Raw genomic sequence first — 21,549 nt, forward strand, 5'->3', positions numbered from 1 at the left:
GCAAAACAGGAAGAAAAGGGAGAAAAAGAAAAACCGCGTCTGAAAAACTGGCATGCTCTCCTCATTATCTAGGGCAGTCAGGGCCTTGTGTAAACAACAAGCTACAGCAGCTACCTCCTACAGCCCCTCTGCCCATGGGGGTTGGAAGCCCCAGAACTTGACATGCACAAAGCACATATGAATTAAGCCACTCAAAATTCAGTTTTTACTTGACCATTCATCTTCACATTTGTTGAACAACTCAATTCTGACTCAAAGCAACGGCTTTCCTTTTGCATTCAAGAAAGAAAAGTGGTGCTGTGTGGTGGGTGCTGTATGGTGGGTGCTGTGTGGTGGGTATTGTGTGTTGTATGGTATGTGGTATGTGCCGTGTGGCGGGTGCTGTAGGGGGATGCTGTGTGATGGGTGGGTGCTGTGTGGTAGGTACTGTGTGGTGGGTACTGTGTGGTAGGTGTTGTATGATAAGTGCTGTATGGTGTGTGCTCTGTGGTGGGTACTGTGTGATGGGTGCTGTGTGGCAGGTGCTGTGTGGTGGGTACTGTGTAGTGTGTGCTGTGTTGCATGTGTTTACAGCTCTAGAAACTGGAAAGACAGAGACATAAAGATTACCTGAATGCAAGAGTCTATGACCACCTTGTCTTTAAAAAGATGCATAAAATAAGGTTGCTGTCAGCTTTGGTCAAAAAAGCTTCTTTTTGCAGTGGGCAGGGCTAACTGCAAGCTCATATCTGGTCAAAATTATGAGAACAGTAACTTTTAAATGCTCATGGTACATCTCTGTCACCCTGTCCAAGGCTCAGGGAACAATGTAGAAGTGGGCTTAGAAAACTAGGTGGTCCTTGTGCAAGCCTTTCATCCCCACCACTCAGGAGGCAGAGGCAGGAGTTCTCATAAGTTCAAAGCCAGCCTGGTCTACAAAGCCAGTTCCAGGATAGGCAAGGCTACACAGAGAGACCCTGTCCAAATATAAGAGGAGGAAGGAACAGGACATGAAGAATGCTGTCTTCCAGGCATTATGTGGCCCTTGCACTGTTGGACTCACAGCAGTGGTGACCACCTGACAAGCAAGGCCCTAGCTTGATCCTTATCATGGGGGGAAAGAGAGATCATGACACACAGCCACATCCTGAGGATTCATAATGGTTACTACGGTAGAGGGGCTCACAAGGCCTCACACTTCCCTAGGAATCTACAGGAAGCTAATGATTGCTGGGAGAAGGCAGAGACCTTTCCTTCAGTGGTATAGCCAATGACAAGGTGTCCGGCTCCCATAATTAACCATGCTCTTGTAAGTAATCTTAATGAAATTCATAAGGTCACTGAAGAGGGAAAAGATATAATAAAAGGGTATAGAAATGCTTTTTCTGGAAATGTTCCAAAACATACCTTTACAAATCAAACTTTCTTCCATGCTGAAATCAAGTTAATAATGTACTTTGAAATTATTTATAACTATATTCTTATTTTTCTGACATACTATAAACTCAGCTTGTCCAGAATAAGCCTTAAGAAAAGCAATGTAATCAGTCTTACTAGGTTTTAGGTTCCCAGTATAATCAACTCCTCCAAGCTAAGCTGAAGAGCTTTGATCTAATGCTATGTTCTCTACATGATCCAATCATGCCCTTGATTCAGAACAGTGTACGTGTTGTAACTAGGTCTAAGAATAGTCACTAGAAGCAGTAAGGCATTGAAAACAATGTCTCCCCCACAATTTGTTGGCATAGATTGATAAGAACTGATTGTGACTGTGTGCCCTTATGAGTCGATAGAGTCATTTAAACAATATCTTCCCTTTATAAGAATCCTGTAAAATATTGATTAAAACAAAAGCTCATCATTCCTCTAGAGACCATAGTTGCTTCACAGTTCAATACATCGGACAGTCTTTGTTCAGAGGATCAGAACTCTTCAGAACAGTTCAGGCTCAGGCTCAATCATGGGGAAAAGACACCAAGGTTAGCTTCTTTTCTTTTATTCACTCTGCCTGAGAGGAAGACTAGATGAGGGGAAGGTCAGTGGGAGCTGAAGAGGGGACAACACAGAGTACCAAGAAATAAAGAAATCAAAATACATCACATACATAAATGAAAATGCCACAATGAAATACACTATGTATAACTAATATGTACTAATAAAAAAATAAGCATCAAAAGACCAAAAACTGCCGGGCAGTGTTGGTGCACACCTGTGATCCCAGGACTCTGGGAGGCAAAGGCAGGCAGATTTCTGAGTTCGAGGCCAGCCTGGTCTACAGAGTGAGTTCCAGGAAAGCCAGGGCTATACAGAGAAACCCTGCCTCAAAAACAAAAAACAGAAACAAAAACAAAAACAAAAAATCCAGAAGTCCAAAAACTATCCTTCCAGATCCAGTCTGCAATCCTCTTGCTTCTGTCAGAGGAAAAGAGGGCTTCCCCGCCACTGGCCTGGGCTTCCTAGGAGCCATGAAGATTCTGCAGGACTATTGCCAGACAGTCCCAATGGCATGTGAAAACCTGGGCCCCGAGCACTCCTCAGTGAGACTTTGAACAAGGTCAGTCAAGCTTCTGTTCTGGGCTGGGCTTCATCAATCTCCTTTGTCATGATCAGCAATAAGTGCCTCTCTGTCCTTCACCATGACACTAATGCTTGCTTGCTGAGGATTCTAAAAACACCCTATTATGACCTGAGCTGTGTCTCCAAATTTTGCACGTTGAAGTCCTAAACCTCATGTCACTGTATGTGGAGTATGACTGTACTTAGAAATAAGACCATGAAAAAGATAATTACATTATGGTGAGATCCAATCAGATAAAGCAAGGCTAAAATGCTAGCTATATAAGAAAGACCATTTGAAGGGGCACCTGAAAACAACTACTCAGAGCCCAAGGAGAGAGGGCCCACAAGAACCAGCCTTGCCAGCAACGTGCTCTCAAACTTTTAGCATGCAAAACTGTGACATAAACTATCACCTAAAGCCTCTGATTTCCCATACTTAGTTCTGGCAGCCAAAGCAACACTCTCTTTTGATCTCAGATACATAGTGTGGTGGATTTAATAGGTTTAGCCCTCACAGACTCATGTATTTGAATGCTTGGCCATGGGGAATGGCACTATTAGGAGGTATGGCCTTATTGGAGCAGGTGTAGCCTTGTTGGAAGAAGAAGTATATCACTGTGAGGGTGGGTTTTGAGATCTCCTATGCTCAGGCATTCAATACAGAAGATAGTCCCCTTCTGCTGTTGCCTGCCCTTTCCACTGCCTGCATTTCCCCACCTGCCTGCAGATCAAGATACAGAACTCTCAGTTCCTCCAGCAACATGTCTGCTGCACACTGCCATGCTTCCCACCATGGTGATAATGAACTGAACTTCTGAAATTGTAAGCCAGCCACAATTAAATGCTTTCCTTTATAAGAGTTGTGGTACTTTAATTTTTAAAGCCTACTTTCAATGATGGTTCTTAAATGCTTCAACCTTTCTTCTAGCTCATCACCCACCAGAGGTAAGAGAAAAGAAAAGGAAGGATAAGGAGAAATGGACCTGTTTAGAAATTGTTGTTGTTGTTGGTTTTGGTTTTTCAAGACAGGGTTTCTCTGTATATCCCTGGCTGTCCTGGAACTCACTCTGTAGACCACACTGGCCTTAAACTCAAAAATCTGCCTGCCTCTGCCTCCCAAGTGCTGGGATTAAAGGTGTGCGCCACCACAGTCTGGCTGTAGAAATTGTTTTTTGAAGGAAATTCCATCAGCACTGCTAGGAAACCAGTAGTTCAGTTTATAGGTCACTAGTGGTGGCTCGATCCACTCACAAACACTTCACAAATATATTCAGCAGTCCAATTTGGTAGAGTCGAGATAGCAGCACAAATCAGCAGTGGTGGCATCACCTAGCAGAGACAGCCAGGCCTCAGCAGAATCAGCATGAGTCAGCAGGCGGGACCAAGACGAAAGGAGCACCAGGAGAAGTTCTCAGCTGTGCCTCTCTCAACTAATCAAAGATCAGAGAAGGGCGTATCAAGAAGGATTGCACAGCCCCTCTCACAGGCTGTTGAGTCCTATTTATACTCCCCTCAAACATCACATGTTCCCCACCAGTCTTGCCTCACTGCATGTCTTGCCTCAGAATGTGCAACTGTATCAGCTGGCATCACTCTGCCAATCAGCCCCGAGTCCCCAGAAGTGTCAAGAAGCCACCAGCACAACACCAAAAGTTTTTTGGTGCATTTCTCTCTATGGAGTCAGGACAAATGGAGCTCAGCTACTCAATGTATGATGGACCAATACTTGTGTGCTGTTGTTAGTGAAGAATCCTTCATCGCTGGTCCTTTAACATGCTTGCTTTAGCAAAACATCCTTTTACCTGTGTCTGCTAAAGTGAAACGTTCCTTCTTGTGTCTGCTTTAGCAAAACATCAACCGACACAACTGATTTTCCAATCAAAACATCATCTGACACACCTGACTTCCAAAGAATCCATAAGTTTCCACTTCAGAATTGCCTTGGTCATGTTGTCCCTTCACAGCAATGAAACCTGAAGACACATGTGAAGAAGGTGGTGGTTTTATCATCCTGTGCTTCCCCGTGAGAGTGCATCCCCTCTCTCAGTCCAAGGGAGAGCGCGGATTCACACTCACACATTAAATATCCAAGTGCAGGCATTTCTTAACATTTATCTATATTATTTGTAAGTCAGCTCTTGGGTGAACTGTACCTAGGGACTAAGGCCAGGATGTGAGGGCTGATCAGGTTACGTCAAGGAAGAAGCCATTAGACCTACAGAAATAGCAACCATCCAACAGCCGTGGGCCCAACCTTCTTTTCTTCAAAGCAATGGAACAGCTCCTGCATAGGAAATGGGCAGAGAGGGTTGGAGCAGGGACTGTCCTCTAACCTCAGGGGGCCAGTCACAAGATACTTGTCACTTAGACCACTTGCCTGCCTGTGAGTTCTTAGGCCAGAGGGTAATTTAGGGACTTTCCCACAAAGAGGGAGCCAGGAATCCCCTCCTTGTGCATGTGCTGCTACAGACAAAGAAAGGCTGTGCTAGTCAGGTTTCTATTGCTATGATAACTACATAACCAAAAGCAACTTGGAGGTGGATTCCCTCACAGAGAAAGCAAAGCAGGAACCTGGAGGCACGGAGATCGTAGAGGAACGCTTCTTACTGGCTTGTTCCCATGTTTGTTCAGCCACCTTTCTGACATAACCCAGGCCTCCTACCTACAGATGGCACTATCTACAATGGGCCAGGTCCTTCTACATTAATTAAGAAAATGACTCACAGGCCAAACTGAGAGGCCAAGCTTCCTCAGCCAAGGTTCCCTCTTCCCACATAAGTCTAGTTGATGGAAAGTTGACAAAACTAACCAACACAAGCCTGCAGGAGCAGGACACTGCATAGGTGTCCCCTTTCTTGTGGGCCCGCAGAGTCTCATTCTTCATAGGGAAATAAAAATGTTTGCAACTTCCATTTTTCTTTCCCTCCTCCCTCACATAGCAGGGCTTTTGGTCCAGCGGAGACCCACCAACAGTTCCTCAGAGTCGAAGGAAGAAATAAAAGAAACTGAGGTCCCTATGATTTGATTCAAAAGGGCCACAGTAAAGACATACAAATTCCAGGTTCCCATAAACCACTCCACCTGATGCACAGCCTTTGGAAATTCCTTTATTACCAAGTAAAGTCGGGCTTTCCCTCCTCCAGAGGGACAGGGTACAGCTGCAAGAGCCCAACTCTGCCTTGTCTGAGACGCTATGGCAGTGTAACCATGTATTGGACAGGTAGCTTATAAATAATGCAGATTTAAATCTAATAGTCTGACGATGGGGAGTCCAAGACAAAGAAGATTTGGACTATTTCCTGTTTCAGCGTCCTTTCTCTGGTCTTTTTAATAGGGACTAGTCCTAGTCATGAGGGCTCACCTCCAACATCTAATCATCTCTTAGAGCCGTACTTTATACCCTTACCTCAAGGGTTAGGATTTCAAGAAATTAATGTGGATGAGGGGTACATATTCAGGTCATAGCAAAATTGAATGGATAAGTAATTAAATTCTGGTTCTGCTCAGTTTTGTTTGGTTATTACCGTAAGTAATATGCATTATTCTGAGAGGTTATTGTATACTGGGGCTACTATTATACCTGCTTCATACAAGGCTGGACAGTGTGATAAGAAAGAGGACAGAATAAACCACTCAGACTCAGCGCCTAGCCCAGTAAATCTACAACACTGTCTCACTCCACTCAGGGGGCACATCAGAGAATCAAGGTGTATCCTGACTCCCACCAAGAAGTGGCCAAATACCTCCAGGCCAAACCTAAGCAGACACTGAGGGTGGTACCAGAGCTCAAACACAGTACATGTGTTCTGACTTTCCTGGGTCTCTCTAGCACTATCAGACAGAAATCCATCAAGGCCATAGCCTTGTGCAGCTGAAAGTCTTTTATGGACCAACTGTCCACTCCTACAGTCCTGGGCTCTTTACTATGGATCAACTGTCCACTTCTACAGTCCTGGGTTCTTTACTATGCATCAACTGTCCACTCCTACAGTCCTGTGCTCTTTACTATGCATCAACTGTCCACTCCTACAGTCCTGGGCTCTCTACTATGGATCAACTGTCCACTCCTACAGTCCTGGGCTCTCTACTATGGATCAACTGTCCACTTCTACAGTCCTGGGTTCTTTACTATGCATCAACTGTCCACTCCTACAGTCCTGGGCTCTCTACTATGGATCAACTGTCCACTCCTACAGTCCTGGGCTCTTTACTATGCATCAACTGTCCACTCCTACAGTCCTGGGCTCTCTACTATGGATCAACTGTCCACTCCTACAGTCCTGGGCTCTTTACTATGCATCAACTGTCCACTCCTACAGTCCTGGGCTCTCTACTATGGATCAACTGTCCACTCCTACAGTCCTGGGCTCTCTACTATGGATCAACTGTCCACTCCTACAGTCCTGGGCTCTTTACTATGCATCAACTGTCCACTCCTACAGTCCTGGGCTCTTTACTGTGGATCAACTGTCCACTCCTACAGTCCTGGGCTCTCTACTATGGATCAACTGTCCACTCCTACAGTCCTGGGCTCTTTACTCAGCCATTTGCCTAGAGACCTAACAGCTAACTCTGCTCAGGGAAAGGAAGCAGGCCAAGTCTATGATGTTCAGGAGCCACTTGGGGACTGAACTGACACAGGAGTCACAACCAGGGAAAATGATATGGGCAGTACCCATCATGGAAGCAAAAGCAGAAGCTGGGTTCTGTGGATTTATGGGGGGAAGTGACCAAGTTCTGATCACATTCACAGCTAGCATTAATCTTGAAGCAGGACCTCTGTCCTTTCCTCTATTATCAAGGCGTCCTGTATCAAGTCCAGTGATGACTTTGAGGGAAGACAGCCAAGTAGAACCAATATCCTAGAGAAGCCTCATCATGTTCTTAGTAGATAGATGCCAGTACCTCTGAGGGAGGAATCAGTCCAGGAGTTGGGAAGACAAGTGGCACATAATAGTGACATACAGCATACATTTCTCACGTACCTTAAAGGACTCTCTTCGCCAACACCTTTCCTCATTCAATTGTCACTTCATCTAAAACTGTCTTTCAAACGTAGGTGGCCTGACCCTTGAGTGCTAGATTGTGATAGTAGAGCAACCCTCGACAAGTTTAAAGTGCTCCAATTTGGAAGATGGGACATGGAGGTAGAGACTCTCCCTCCCCAAGACACTGCCTGTTAACATGAGATCACAGGACATTGTAGCCTAGATACTCCCGAATCTTCTTGATATGAAGAGTCACCGTTTTTTTACAGCCTCTGCAGCTGATCTTCTAAAATGTTCTGAGCTGATGGATAGCTTTCCAGGGTCACAGAGAAGACAGAACAAAGACTGGCCTCTAGGACTAGGACTGGGTCCTGAGCTGCAGGAGGCACCTCAACCCTGATAGAGGATCAAGACCAGGGTAGACCAACTCAGTGATAATGACCAGCTGGCTCTCCAACAGACAGAACCACAAAGATCCCTGACTTGAACAGACAGCTCCCAACAGCACCCACCTGTTCAGAGCTTGAAATGCCATGCATGGGAACAATGTTGCCCTTTCATGCAGGGATCCTAGCGCCCACTCCAACCCTCTGCTTGGGCAAGCTCTGGGCAAGGGCTTTACCACGCTGTATCAGCCTCGCTTCTCCACCCCCACAGCTTCACCTGGGTTACTGCCCAGGTTGCCCTGACTCTCATCCCTTACTTACTATGTGTTTCCAGCCCACTCCAAGGCACCACTCTTGCTAAACATCCCAAGGTCCTAAAATGATGGAGTTTTGCAACTGATGTGACTAATGATGAAGTTAGCTAAAGGCTTAGCTAAAGTTAAGATGCCTTTTGTATTCACTGAGACAATCAGAGTCATCACGCCTTATTTTAACATATTTTCTTGAATGGAGGAAACTAGAGGAACTTAGCTAAGAATTCAGAAATTACCTATAGTAATAAGGGTACTCTCTGATACCTTTAAAAGCCATCAGCATAGGGACTGGAGAGATGGCTCAGCAGTTAAGAGTACTTGCTACTCTTGCATATACCTGGGTTTGGCTCACAGCACCTACATGGTAGCTCGCAGCCCCCCCACCCCATCCCCACCCTTAATAACGCTAGTTCCAGGAGATCTGAAGCCCTCTTCTAGGCTCAGAAGGCACAAGGCAGGCACATACATACATGCATACATACATACAAGCACTTATCCATATATAAGTATGTGCACATACATAGATAGACAGACACACAGAAAGAAAAGAACAGCAATGTGTTACTATTTTTGAGCTTTGCTGCTACCTAGAACTACAATACGCTTTATGACAATCCAGCCACATCTACCAAGTTCCTCCTCCAAAGATTAACAAGGTCAGGCACATGCCGACTTGACCACCTTCCTGCTTTGTCATCATTAAAGAGAACAGGATCTTCAGATAATCTACTGCTTACTCTGGACCCTAAATGTGGTGGCAAGGTAGAGACAACATGCATTTAGGGTCAGGACAACCAAGCAGAAGTGTGATGCCAGTCACTCACCAGTTAGGACACCTTGGGAAAGTCACATGTCCTGTCAGAGTCAGTTGCCTGCAGCACTCAAGCTTATGAGGCAGCCAGTGAAGTTTAAGTAAGAGCAAATCCAGCGCTCAGTGCCTCGGGCATGGTGAGTCCTTAGTAGAGCGCTGGCGCTCTACTTAATCATGGTTGACTCCTTAGTCAACCTAACCACTGGCTGTTTTCTATACACTTAAATTAGGGGACACAACCCACTCAGCTGGAGCTCCCACTATGCCTGCAGAGAACGGTATGAAAAATTATCTAGGGACAGAAATAATGTAGCTAGAGGACCTTGGAATTATAGCTACCTCTTTTCCTGAAAACGTTTCCCTAGACCTGGTAGATTAGTTCCTACTCTGAGCCAAGCTCCCTTCCGGCCCTCCAGACCAGGCTATCTCATGCCCCTCAGGCATCCACATTCCTTAACCACAGCACTCCCCATCTTACCAAACAGCATACCCCAACCAAAACCTTAGCCTACTTGAATAGGGCCCCAGTGACCACAGCCCTTCTCTGCCTGCTCCTGGGGATGAAACCTCACTGTGGCTTAGGCTGCATTAAGTGAGATTTCTCAGTGTGGTTACTAGGGCCCTTCTATACCCAGCATTACCTGGGAGTCCAGGGTCTTGGGTCACATTGTCCTTTTCCCTTCTACTAATGCCTCAGACCAAATGCCATGGTTCTCCAAGTCATAGGCCATCATGTTTTTACAATCTTCACAGGAAGCCTGTCTCTGTGTCTGGAAGGACATTCAGAACCTAGTCATGGTGAGGCCATAGGTGGCATCAGCAAAGATTATACATGATACTTATGTCTTAGAGAGCCTGGCTACAGAGCATCAGCCCACAAGGCATTTCTCAGAGGCTTTCCACTCTCCTGGCCCACCAGCCTGAGACTCGAAGACCCCCCTTTCCTACCCTCCTGCCTTTACTGGACCCTATCTATATCCCTTGCTAGCTGTCTTACTCAGTGCCCTTATCTTTTCCCACCTTAGTAAGTTCATCCCCCAACTCCACAATCCCAGATTCTTTGTTCAACTTGTTTTATGAGACAGAGTCTCCTTCTATATAGCCCAAGAGGACGCCAAACTCACGGTGATCCTCCTACTTCAGCCTCCTGAGTACTGGAATTACAGGCACAAGCCATCAAACCCAGATTCTTTGTTCCATTTTTAGCAATGAAGGGTTTCCTCCTTTTCTTGAACCTAGTTTTCTCAATTATGCCTCTGGTGCTCTTTTGGGGTGTTTTGTTTTGTTTTGTTTTTCTTTTTGGAAACAGGGTTTTTCTGCAGAGCACTGGTTGTCCTGGAACTAGCAACTCTATAGACCAGGCTGGCTTCAAACTCTCAGTGATCCTCCTGCCTCCACTCCTGAGTGCTGAGATTAAAGGCATGAGGCTGCACCACTGGGCTTGCCTCCTGCTCTGTAACTCATGGCATTTAGTTGACCAAGGATCCCTGTATTGTCTCTTCCCTCACGCCAAAGCCTCCAGCTGCTCAGTGGAGAGATGCAAGTCTGGGCAAAACATGAGAGTTGCCTCATTCACCCTCATCCCTACACCTTCCTGTGTCCTCTCAGCCCTTGCATGACAACAGCATCACTAATTTTGCAACATTTACAGTCCCTCCTTCCACTTGTCTCCATGTGGCACATTTGGCAAATTCAAGGAAAGCTCCTCTCTATTTCTACTAATGAAGCCAAGATAAGAAAATTTACATGATATGGTCATTTTTCCCTAGATCATGAACACACACAAATTGATTCTGGGAGCCTAGGGACAGGACTTCTCCCTGACCCTGCCACAGCTAACTCACTGAACTCTGTGTGCTTTCCTTGTCTCAATGCTGATGACCAGCCATCTAAAACGGACCTGCTACAGGGCTCCACTGTCACTCTCCTCCTGGACTTCCTCCCCCTCTGCACCCCCACCCATCCCCCAACCCCCACACCATGACTGTCCTTTCTATAGCACACCTGCCACTTCACTCTTGAAAGTTCAGCATCAGGGGGAAAGGTTACTTCGTGATGTGAACCACTCCTTCTGACAAAACGTTTTTCTCATGCTTCTTGAGAAAGGAAAAAATAATGATAATACCATTGCTGACTGCCTGCCCCAAGTCAAGCACTCTAGCCAACGATGACCGCATCCTTCCATCGAATCTTCACAACAACCAAATGAAGCGGGCCTCCATGAGCAGTGAGCCAATGAACAAATGAGAAACTAAAAACTCAGGCTTGCTCAAAGTTAAAGCCTTGAATCTGTTTGACTCAAAGTGGCATCTTAGAGCTGCCAAGGCCCTGGAGGGTTAGGCAAGTCAAGCCTTCATGATGGAGAAACCAGTTGCCTGACATAAAGCAATGGCGGGGTGGGGAGAGCAGGAGGAGTCAGTTTCCTACTCTGCTGAAGCAGGACAATAATTTGCGCCCCAGGCATTGTCTGCACCAGTGAGCTGGCACAATGAAAACCTAGACAGACACATGGGGATGTTGTTGCTGTTACCAGGTAAGCAGAGTTGCATCGAAGAACCAGATGTCTTGGCGGGGTGCAGGAAGCGCTTGTGTAATAAAACCTTTTCATGACATCCAGTGAAGGTCAGGTGTCAGAGCCAAGAACTGTTCCTTTGCTCTGGGAAAATGCTGAATGAGCAAAAGATGCTATTTCTACCTTAAATCACAATTTAACTTCTCTTAGCATGCCAATGTACTCTCCCCAGCTCCCTTCCCCCTTGCTGCCCCTAAGGCTAAGAGAATTCGGGGTCTAGGATAAGTGATGCCACACACTCCAACACGCCTGAGGCAGAACTGCCACACTGGCTGTTGTGCTGCACTTGTAATGCCAAAATTAGGAAGCAGAGACAAGAGAGAGGATCCCCGGGGCTTGCTGCCCAGCCAACCTAGCCTAAGCAGTACAAGAGAACCAGGAGAGACCTCGTCTCAAAACAACAAACTAGTATGAAAAGGATGTACCACCATGCCTGGCAAAAAAGACAAATTGTATAGCTCCTAAAGAAAGAAACCCACTGGGCGGTGGTGGTGCACGCCTTCAAGCCCAGCACTTGGACGGCAGAGGCAGGTGGATTTCTGAGTTCGAGGCCAGCCTGATCTACAGAGTGAGTTCCAGGATGGCCAGGGCTACACAGAGAAACCCTGTCTCGAAAAACCAAAAAAAGAAAAAAGAGAAAAGAAAGAAACCCAAGGTTGACCTGTGGCCCCTATATGAACCTGCACACACATGACCACACATGAACACACAAATTATTCATGTTGCAATATATAAAATTAAACCTCTAGAGCCTTCACAAACCTGTTTCACAGAGATGGGGACTAGGTGGTAGTATGCCAAAAATCCTGCGTTAGAACCCCAACATGGGGTGTTTCCCACAACATCGAACAGCATTGCCTTTGCCTCAGGAGATAAAGTCTTTGTCGAACATATCCAGGCGAACATTCCATTAGACCTCTGCTGCCTCGGTAAGCAGTCCAGTGCCAAGATAGATATTCATGAAAAAGCCTCTTTGATTTAAGGGAAATATGGTCTTGAGTTGTGGAACCTTCCTGTTTCCTGACCTTTCTTTCCCTCTACAGGGAGAGTTCCGCTACAACTCTCTCTCAAATACATACACACACACATACACACACACACACACACACCAACTATCAACTAAGGAGTTGCTCTTAGACTACATCTCTGGGTCTTTCTACAAAAAGCAGGCTGGAGACATTTGTTAAGGACTCTTGGAGGCAGAAGAGATGACTCCACAGTCATGAGCACTCCACAGTCATGAGCACATACTGTTTTTGCAGAGGACCCGAGTTCTGATTCCCAGCACTCAAAAGTGTCATTCACTCTAACTCCTGAGAAACCTGACACCAGTAACCTCTGAGGGCAGTTACACTCATAAGCACATACCTGACATGTATACACATAATTTAAAAATTAAAAAAAAAATTGAAGGAGGAACTTCTTGGGACACCTTGGACAGTCACAGGAGCAGCCTTCTCACTCAGAGGGTCCTTGCCCAGCCTGAGATGCCCAGCTGCAATTGACTGACACACTCCAGCTTGTACTGTGAAACTACATCTTCACTCTGGAGAGGGAAGTATTCGGAGTATTCGTGGATTAAAAAAAAAAAGGGTAAACACCCTCAGGCAGTCAACAAGGCTCAGAGCCTCCCCGGGAAGGCAAAGAAATTCCAGGATTTAGATAACTGCCTTCCCATTGGAATCTTTATCTCTGGGAAGGGATAAAGGCCCTAGGGAATTCCACAAGGAGGGAGAGCCACATTCCAAAGTCACCAGAAGTAACTAATCTTTGTTAATGGGTTCTCCCCCCCCCCCTCACGTGTGCAGAAGTCGTTTCTAAACCTTGGGCAACCCAAGTCTGCATTCTAACACTCTCCCTGCTACTTCCCCATGGGTGAGGAGGTTCAAGCACACACTTAAGTCTCATTAGGATGACAGGACAAGGACAGCTCAGAACAAGATGAGGTGGAAACAGGCAAGACAAAGCTAGACAAGTTCACCTTCAAGGTCAATTCCCAGCCGGGGCGTTGGTGGCACACGCCTTTAATCCCAGCACTTGGGAGGCAGAAGCAGGCGGATTTCTGAGTTACAGGCCAGCCTGGTCTACAGAGTGAGTTCCAGGACAGCCAGGGCTATACAGAGAAACCCAGTCTCAGAAAAAAACGTCAATTCCCAGCACAGGTGAATTACTGTTTGGATTTGACAGCTCCCACGTGCCAACAGATCAATTCCAATCATTTCACATATCTTAACCTACATAGCTCTGCCTTAGCAGATAGTAGTGACCCCTGTCCTGAGGTCCATACGGAGATCCTGGGAGGCCAGCAGCTGGGAAGCCTGGCTGGTCAGAGAAGTGCAGAGGGGTGTGAGGAGGAGGCTCACCAAGTCTCTCACAGCTACCAGATAAGGTCCTCTTCCCAGCTATCACTCAGTGTCACAAACCCCACCATCCAGAGGACAGAAGGTCCTTAGGACTGGTTTGCTGTCCCCAGCTGGCTGTCACTCACAGCACCTTCCCCTTCTGTCTCTCATTATTCATCGCTACAGTACCAACATCCTATGGAATGTTGAATGCGTCCCCAAAGTTTGCCTGGGAAAGAACTGAGTGCTGGGTTCTTAGAATATACATTTCCAATGAATTGGTAAATTGGTTAATGGTTACACTCCCAGAATAAAAACCCTGAGTATGCACAGAGAGCATATTGAGAATAGAGTTCGGATACCATAAAAAGCACTTCACTACCTGAACAATTCCACCTACGGAAAGGCCTCAGATCCAAATAAATAAGTATACAAACAAACAAATGGCCTCATGAGCCTCCAGGCACTGGCTGCCACCCAACAAGCCCTGAATACCTGAGCAGTATGGCTCTAGCTTCCTGTTCTGTTTTACACACTGAATGCCCCAATCTGATCAAAAGCCTGTTCTCACTGGCTAATGGGATCCACCCAGACCTTCTGGCTGTTCTCCCGTAGTCCATAACACAGGCCTACAGATGATATGGTGGAAGCCAGGAGGCTAGTAGGCCTGGATCTGCACCTAAGAATGGGGTGACTTGGGGTATACTGCTTTGGACTTTGCCATTCTGTTGGGTAAAAGCATAAAGGGTAATTGAGCGAGAAGCTCCCCAAGATTCTTCTGATTTTGAAGTGTATCACCATGCTCTTCCCCTTCCCTCCCTACGGAGCTCCTCCACAGTCCCACAACCACTCTCAATCACCTCATTCCCTGCCAGCAGGATCTAGTATGACTTTTCCTCTCCCTCAAATCCAATCAGTCACTTCTTGGCAAGCTCTCTATTGTCACTGCCTTGATTCAGGACCTAAGATTCTCCTATGGATTACTCCAATAACATGTCCTTCTGTAGTCCTTCTAATCTACCCTTCCCAGCCTAGCATCCTCCTGAAAACAAACTTACACAGAGCCCTTTCCATATTACTCATAGAATGAGTTTCAATGTCATCAGTACAAAACAAAAATTTCTTTTTAAATGAGTTTTTACCATGTTGCTAAGTATCTGAGATTTTAGTAAATGTGTTACCACATTGGTCAAAATATGGATGCTTTAGCCCCAATCTTCAGGGCCTTCCACCATCTTTTCCTTTCCTGGACTTCAGCCTTTCCTCTTCAAACATTCCCATTAGGTACTGCTATTTCCACAGAATCCAAACACTTCCACTTGGAGGAAGCAGGTAAACAAATTCACATAAACCAGGAAGCTGGTGAAACTTACCTAGGGGCACCTGGGCGTCTCAGTTAGTTGGGAAGTTACAAGACACACAAGGGTCCTCCCTAAGTTATGAAAGCAGTAAATAATTGCTAGAGAAGAGAGACTATCTGGTCATGTTGCCTGCAAGATGAGCAAGGAGCTCGCTCTAGAGGTAGTTTTCCCATGTTCTCACCCACACTAAGGGACGTGGGTGTCCTAAAGTCACCCACACGCCTGTCAGTCAGTAACCCCTCATAAATCCATTGGTTCTCCAAGCTGGGCTTGGGTGGAATCACTTCTTTAGTGTGTCATCAGAGTCTTATCTGTGTTGAGTAGACATCTGCTGATGTCTCCCCAGGAAAGTCATACAACACCCCACCACACCCCATAATTCTAGCCATTGAGCCATCCTTCCTTGAGCCTGCCCTTCCTGTCTTTTAGCTTCTGTTCCCATTCCTTCCCTTCTCTCTCACAAAGCAACCTGTTCCTTTCCTTCCTTACAGAAGTAAAACCTGCCAGTCAACACAGGACCCACTCGCAGGGGAAACTCTTGCTGATATCTTTAAGTATTAGTATCAGGAGACCTAGTGTAGCTACAGCTGCTCTGAGTATGAATACAGAGGCGAGAGGAACACAGCAGAGAGCAGATTCTATTGTAACTCATATACAGTATTAGTGAAGAGAGTGAAGTGGCCTGAGATGAGGGGGCTTCTAGGGCTCTTATCCATGTTACAGAGCAGAGGCAACAGGTACCCTCGGAAAGAGGAGATAGTGATTGATAGCCGTCAAATCTTGCATAGGGTACACAATCTACAGGGCTTAATCAACGTTTGAATATTGCATCTTTTCTGTTTGATACACTTCTCATATTTTGCGTTGAGGAATCCACCAGGGTATTTTAAGCAGAAAAGAAGCATGAACTGATTTATATTTCAGATTCATGACCAAGCAAATATCAATGTCCAAATATTATAATCTAAGACACATACACTCCGCAGGCAAAGAGGTACAAAAGGGCAGGACAACCTCCTCAGTTTGAGGAACTGTAGTGATGGAGATGGAAAATAAATTGGCCAAAAAGTCACAATGATATTATAGATTATCTTATCAGAGAGGCAGTCCTATCCTAACTGTGTCTACAGATGTGTTACAGACATGGCCAGATGTGTACAAGATTACGATATAACATGGAACTTAATGAAAAGCATCATACACAATGAATGTTTAGCTCTCATGTGAATAAATGTGCACAGAGGCAGAGAGGAAATGAAAGCAAGAATTACTTACCAAGGAGCACCAAACCAGTGCCATTAAGGCACAGAGAAATGTTCAGTTTGCTGGAGACAAGGCTGAGTCAGAATGCCTCTAGAAGTCTGAGGCCTTCTGGAAATCTCCAGAGAAAGCTCACCAGTTTAATTTAGGGTACCCATCTCCTACAAGGCTTTTTACCACAAGTATTAGAGGTAATAACAGCCCCTTAGGAGAACCACTAGGCCCAACAGACTGCCATTTCAGATTTTATTTGAGATGAAGCTCACCTTCCCTAGACTCCAAAAATAAACACACATAGGTGCCTTCAAGCGCAAACAAAACAAGATACTAGGGTAGCAAAGGGCAAAGGAAGTGGAACTCCTCAGAGGAAGGAGGAAGCAAGAAAACCAGTGACTCAGGAAAACCCAAGTCCAGAGTTTTAGCTTTACTTTTGTGCACAGAGGGGTGACCGTCATATCTTATATGGAGGCACACACTTAGTGGGGCTTAATAAATGTTCAAAACATGTCACCTGTATATTCATTCTTTCTCCCTCACCAGGGGATTTGAAACAGAAATGAATCATAAACAGATATGTATTTCAGGAGAAAAAACAAAACCCACGAATGTATGGACACATACAAATTAGCTGCTGACCAGTATTGTCTGGGCAGTGTATCAATCCTTGCATCCAAAGCTGAAGTAGAATTCTCCAAGAACTGTTCCTTTTCCTAGAGTATTATTCTGTTTAATCGATATAAAGGCTGACACCTCCCATTTCCTGGTCCTTGTATTTCCAGGGTCTCTTCTGTCTGATCACTCACACTTAGCTCTCCTCATAGTTACCTGAATTGGCCTGTCAGTCTCCTAACCCGCCTTTCAGCTGTGGTCCTCCAAGCATTACCAAGACCAATAGCCTATCCTACCCGGCTGTCATCAGAAACACCTGGAGACCTACTTAACCTGAAGAGTTAGCAAAACTCCAAGTCCTTCGGAGAGTTTGTACATCACTATGAATTCTTGATACAAACTGGAAAGAAATGGGTTAGAAATGCAGAATGCCAGACTTCATCCCTGACCCACAGAGTCAAAATCTACTTTTGAAGAGCTCCAGGTGATTCTCAAGCTTGTTTGTGTCTGAAGGACACTGCTCCAAAGTGTCAGCTGACCTTTCCACAAATGTTTACTAGATTTCAGTCAGGCTGGGGGTTGGGCAGGTCAAAGTTCAAGGACTCTAACTTTGATAAGCTCAGCAGACCACAAGTCAGTCTCTGCTTAATATCCCATACATGGGTGTCCCTGGGCTAGGTTTTGTAGTTATTTTGTTCTGTCTTCCAGATGGGCCAGGAACCAACAAGGACCGGCAGTCATTTTTTAGAGATAGACTGAGTTTGCCTTACAGGCCTTTCCATGGCCCAGGTCACTGCTAACATCTTTCTGTGAGGTCCCTCCTATAGATTGAACCTTCTAAAAACTTCCCCAGATTTTCCTTATTCTGGTGAAAAAAAACCCTAGGATTTCTGTAAGTTTGTTCCAACCTTTGACTGCCTTTATCTCTTACATGTATCTCTTAGATGGTATCCATCTACTTAGTACCTCTGCCTTAGTTTCCAAAACACAGACAACAGTAGCAATAAACTAAAACTGGCACATCATCAAACCAAAGTGATACCACTAATAATATTATGCGAGGGCTGAGTGTTTCGCTCAGTGGTAGAGCACTTACCTAGCTAGCATTCACAAGGGTCTAAATTAGATCGCCAGCCCCCATCACCACCAGCCTTAAATAAGATCCCCAATGAAAATAACAGCAAAAGACAACAATACTCCACTTTAAAGTCACTTAGATATGCATACAAACCGGCTGGTGAAGAAAGAAATGATTTCTAATCAGACAACATTTTTAGTATACCAATAGTAATCTAAGACTTAAGATTAATTAGACCTGTGGTTGACTTCCTTCCTGTAGTTGAGCATTTAACAAAATACACGGTAATCTTACAAACACTACAGTCTACAATATAATCAATTAAGGACCAAGAGAAATGAAGCCAACAGGAATAAAACCAAAATGTGAAGAGGAAGACTGATCTATATCAAATATCTCAATGTTCTAAGAAAGAACTGAATGACTATTTAAATCCTACCCGAGCCTTGGAAGTTCTAGTTTTTAAACATATAATAACCTTATTTTAATTGGAGGGAAAAGTACGGGTCTGGGATGGAAAGAGGAAGGAGGACCCACTTTTAAAAACAGAAGCATTCCCACACCCTAATCCTGCCTTGAGCCTTTGGGAAGCGTGTTGCATTTAGCAATTAGTGCACAGAACTGCTCCTGGCCAAGGCTATCCGGACCAAAGGTCTATGGAACAAGCCCACCTAGGGATCTCCAGTTGACGCTGCCTCTGCCCTCACGGGACTCAAAACTGGGACAAAATCACCCGGAACTCTGAGATATCGAAACATCCCGGTATCCTGGGGACCACTCTGCCACCTGTATAAGCACGGGGCTGGTGGCACATCCGGAGCAGGGTCGGGTAGAAAACTCAAGCAAATCCACGGGAATTACTCCCTTTTCTCAGTTTCCCAGACAAATAAGTGAGTCCCCAAGTCTGGAAAACGTTCAGAGGGCTAAAAGACCACGGACCCCCAACTACCCATGTAGTCCTTGAATCTGGGGGAACTCAGGTCCCTGGATAGCGGTGAGCCTAGGCAGGGAGACCCCACTGACCTGGATGCCAGAGCGCAGCTTCTCTCTCGGAGGCTCAGGTATGCAGGTCGCTCCTGTGTCCCTCACACTTTCCAACATAAGAACCGAGAACCCAGTGACAAGCCACTGGCCCAAGGACCAACTGCCAACCAAGTGGTGGACCCGCCAGCACCGACCCGGTTCGGCACCCACGTGACGGGGGCGGGGACCCCAGAGAGGCTCGTCCGGGTGTGTGGCTCTCTGGCAGCTGGGGCCTTCCCCTAGGACCGCCCCTCTGCCACCCCTCCTCCTTCACGCACACCGCAGTGGCCCGCGAGGACCTAAGAGCCACAGTTCCAGTTCCACAAGGACTTGCCCGGCCAGCCCCGCCCCCAGGCAGCGCTCGCGTGCTGATTCAAACCCCGCCCCTCCCGGGAGACCACGCCCTCTCCGGGTCCAACCCTGCTTGCACCTCGGACTCCTGCACCCTTCCTGCCGCAGAAAGGCCCCTAGGCATTTTCATTGTACCCCACTGTGCTCAGGTCTCCAGAGCTTTTGTAATCTGTCAGCAGGACGAGGAAAGCGAGCGGAGAACTGCAGAAAGGAGCACCGGAGCTCTCTCTCTCTCTCTCTCTCTCTCTCTCTCTCTCTCTCTCTCTCTCTCTCTCTCTCTCACACACACACACACACACACACCACCACCACCACCACCACACCGGGCCTTATGTAATCCCACTGAGGTTAAGGGTAGTCTAAGAGCTGCATCATTCCCAGTCTCAGCCCAGACCATCCCCAATTTGGGTTCCTTGTCACTCTTAAGTCTGTCTAAACTCAACCACCACCGCAACCACACACCCCTGCCCCCACCTTTCCTGAAGGTCCCTCTAGTGGTTAAAGCTCTGGTGAATAACCGAAGACAGAACACTTCCTGTGCCCTGCAAGGTCAGGTACAAGTATGCAAAAAAACAAAAACAAAAACAAACAAACCCTGGAGACAGAGTCCCAACACCTACCTCAAGCCTGCTTATGGACCTCAGTTTTATCACCAGTTGCTTGCCCTACCCCGGCCTCCAAGGGCCGATGGCTCATTTTATCTGCTTAAAATCTCCAGGGCCTCAGATGGCAGCGACACAGGGACTCTGGCAGGAGTCTCTACTAAGCTGGACTCCAGTTGCTTACGCCTGGAGTGTTGACAGACACTACAGGACGCGTCTTTTTTTTTTTTTTTTTATTAGTTAAAATTACTGGTATGGCCAGAGGCTTGCACACATGAACAGAACATAAACACTGTGGCAAACAGTTGTGTGAGTATTGCGGGGACATGGCCAGCAGCAGAGCTAAGGCAAAGCCAGTAGAGGAAGACTGGGGCCCAGACTTGTGTCACAGCAGGACACCCTTTGGTTCTTTCACTTCCTTAAAATAGCGGCAGAGAGGCCTTTAGAGACAGAGCCTGCGCAGTTCACAGAAGTTCACGTGTGGGCAGTTCCAAATCCCACTGGTAGCCTGGAGATATGGGGGCAGTTTCTTCCCCAGGCCCCCCAAAACTGCTAGCATTTTCTCAAAACTATACAATTATTAAAATGTTTTATGAAATTTGCCTTCTCTAGCTTATGCGCAGTTTGAGAAGAAACTCTAAAATTACAGATACTTTCCTCAGGTCTCCAGAGGGTCTGATTTGATGGTGTTGGGGAAGAGAGCCTGGATATTAGGAGTCTTAAAGCTCCCCCGGTGATTCTAATGTGCAGCAATATAATAACCATTGCTGTGGGTCATGGAGACATCATCAATCTTCATTTAAATCCAACCACACATGAACGATACAGAAGAGGTGTTCTGGGGCCTGCATGCTGTTAGGAAAAGTAGCAATGAACAGGTCCTTTCCAAAGAAAATCTCACCTAAAAGAGATATTCTGCCTGTGGGGATTCTGTATACCAGGGTACACTGTTTGAGACAGGTCTATCTTGCAGAACTATTGAATCCCAACATTTCCCAGACAGAGCCAGACAGCAAGCTGCAAACTATTCTCTCGATGTCAAAGGAGCCATGTATACAGAGCTCACTCCTTTGGATAATGCCCTTGCCCTCTTCAACATGAATGGGTCATGTTCTTCGTCAGTAAGGTAAGTGACATGACTCTACCCATAGAGCAGATATTGACCCTGGATTTATGGGGCTGGTATATCACAGTTATTTATTCATTCATATCTACCTCGTTCTGCAAAAGATCTGGACTCTCAGGGCCATTCCATCAGAACTGTGGGTCATTCCATTCTGCCAAAGATCTACTCAGATGGTATGGGGGTGGATC

At 46.1% G+C, this 21,549-nt stretch overlaps 1 protein-coding gene across 3 annotated transcripts in view; it reads right to left on the reverse strand.

Moving 5' to 3' along the window:
• Nucleotides 1-20,348, reverse strand: part of Ppfibp2 (PPFIA binding protein 2) — a 145,910-nt gene extending 125,562 nt beyond the window's left edge. For 2 of the 3 annotated variants that reach the window (XM_052155289.1, XM_052155284.1), the window contains exon 1: nt 19,283-19,575. The gene's annotated coding sequence lies outside the window, so the exon portion shown is untranslated. Of the gene's footprint in view, nt 1-19,282; nt 19,576-20,253 lie in introns of those variants that run through there. The other variant, XM_052155293.1, reaches the window with a different exon arrangement.
• Between the last annotated feature and the right edge of the window lie 1,201 nt (nt 20,349-21,549).

The sequence above is a fragment of the Apodemus sylvaticus genome, chromosome 1 (assembly GCF_947179515.1).
Source record: "Apodemus sylvaticus chromosome 1, mApoSyl1.1, whole genome shotgun sequence".
NCBI lineage: Eukaryota > Metazoa > Chordata > Mammalia > Rodentia > Muridae > Apodemus > Apodemus sylvaticus.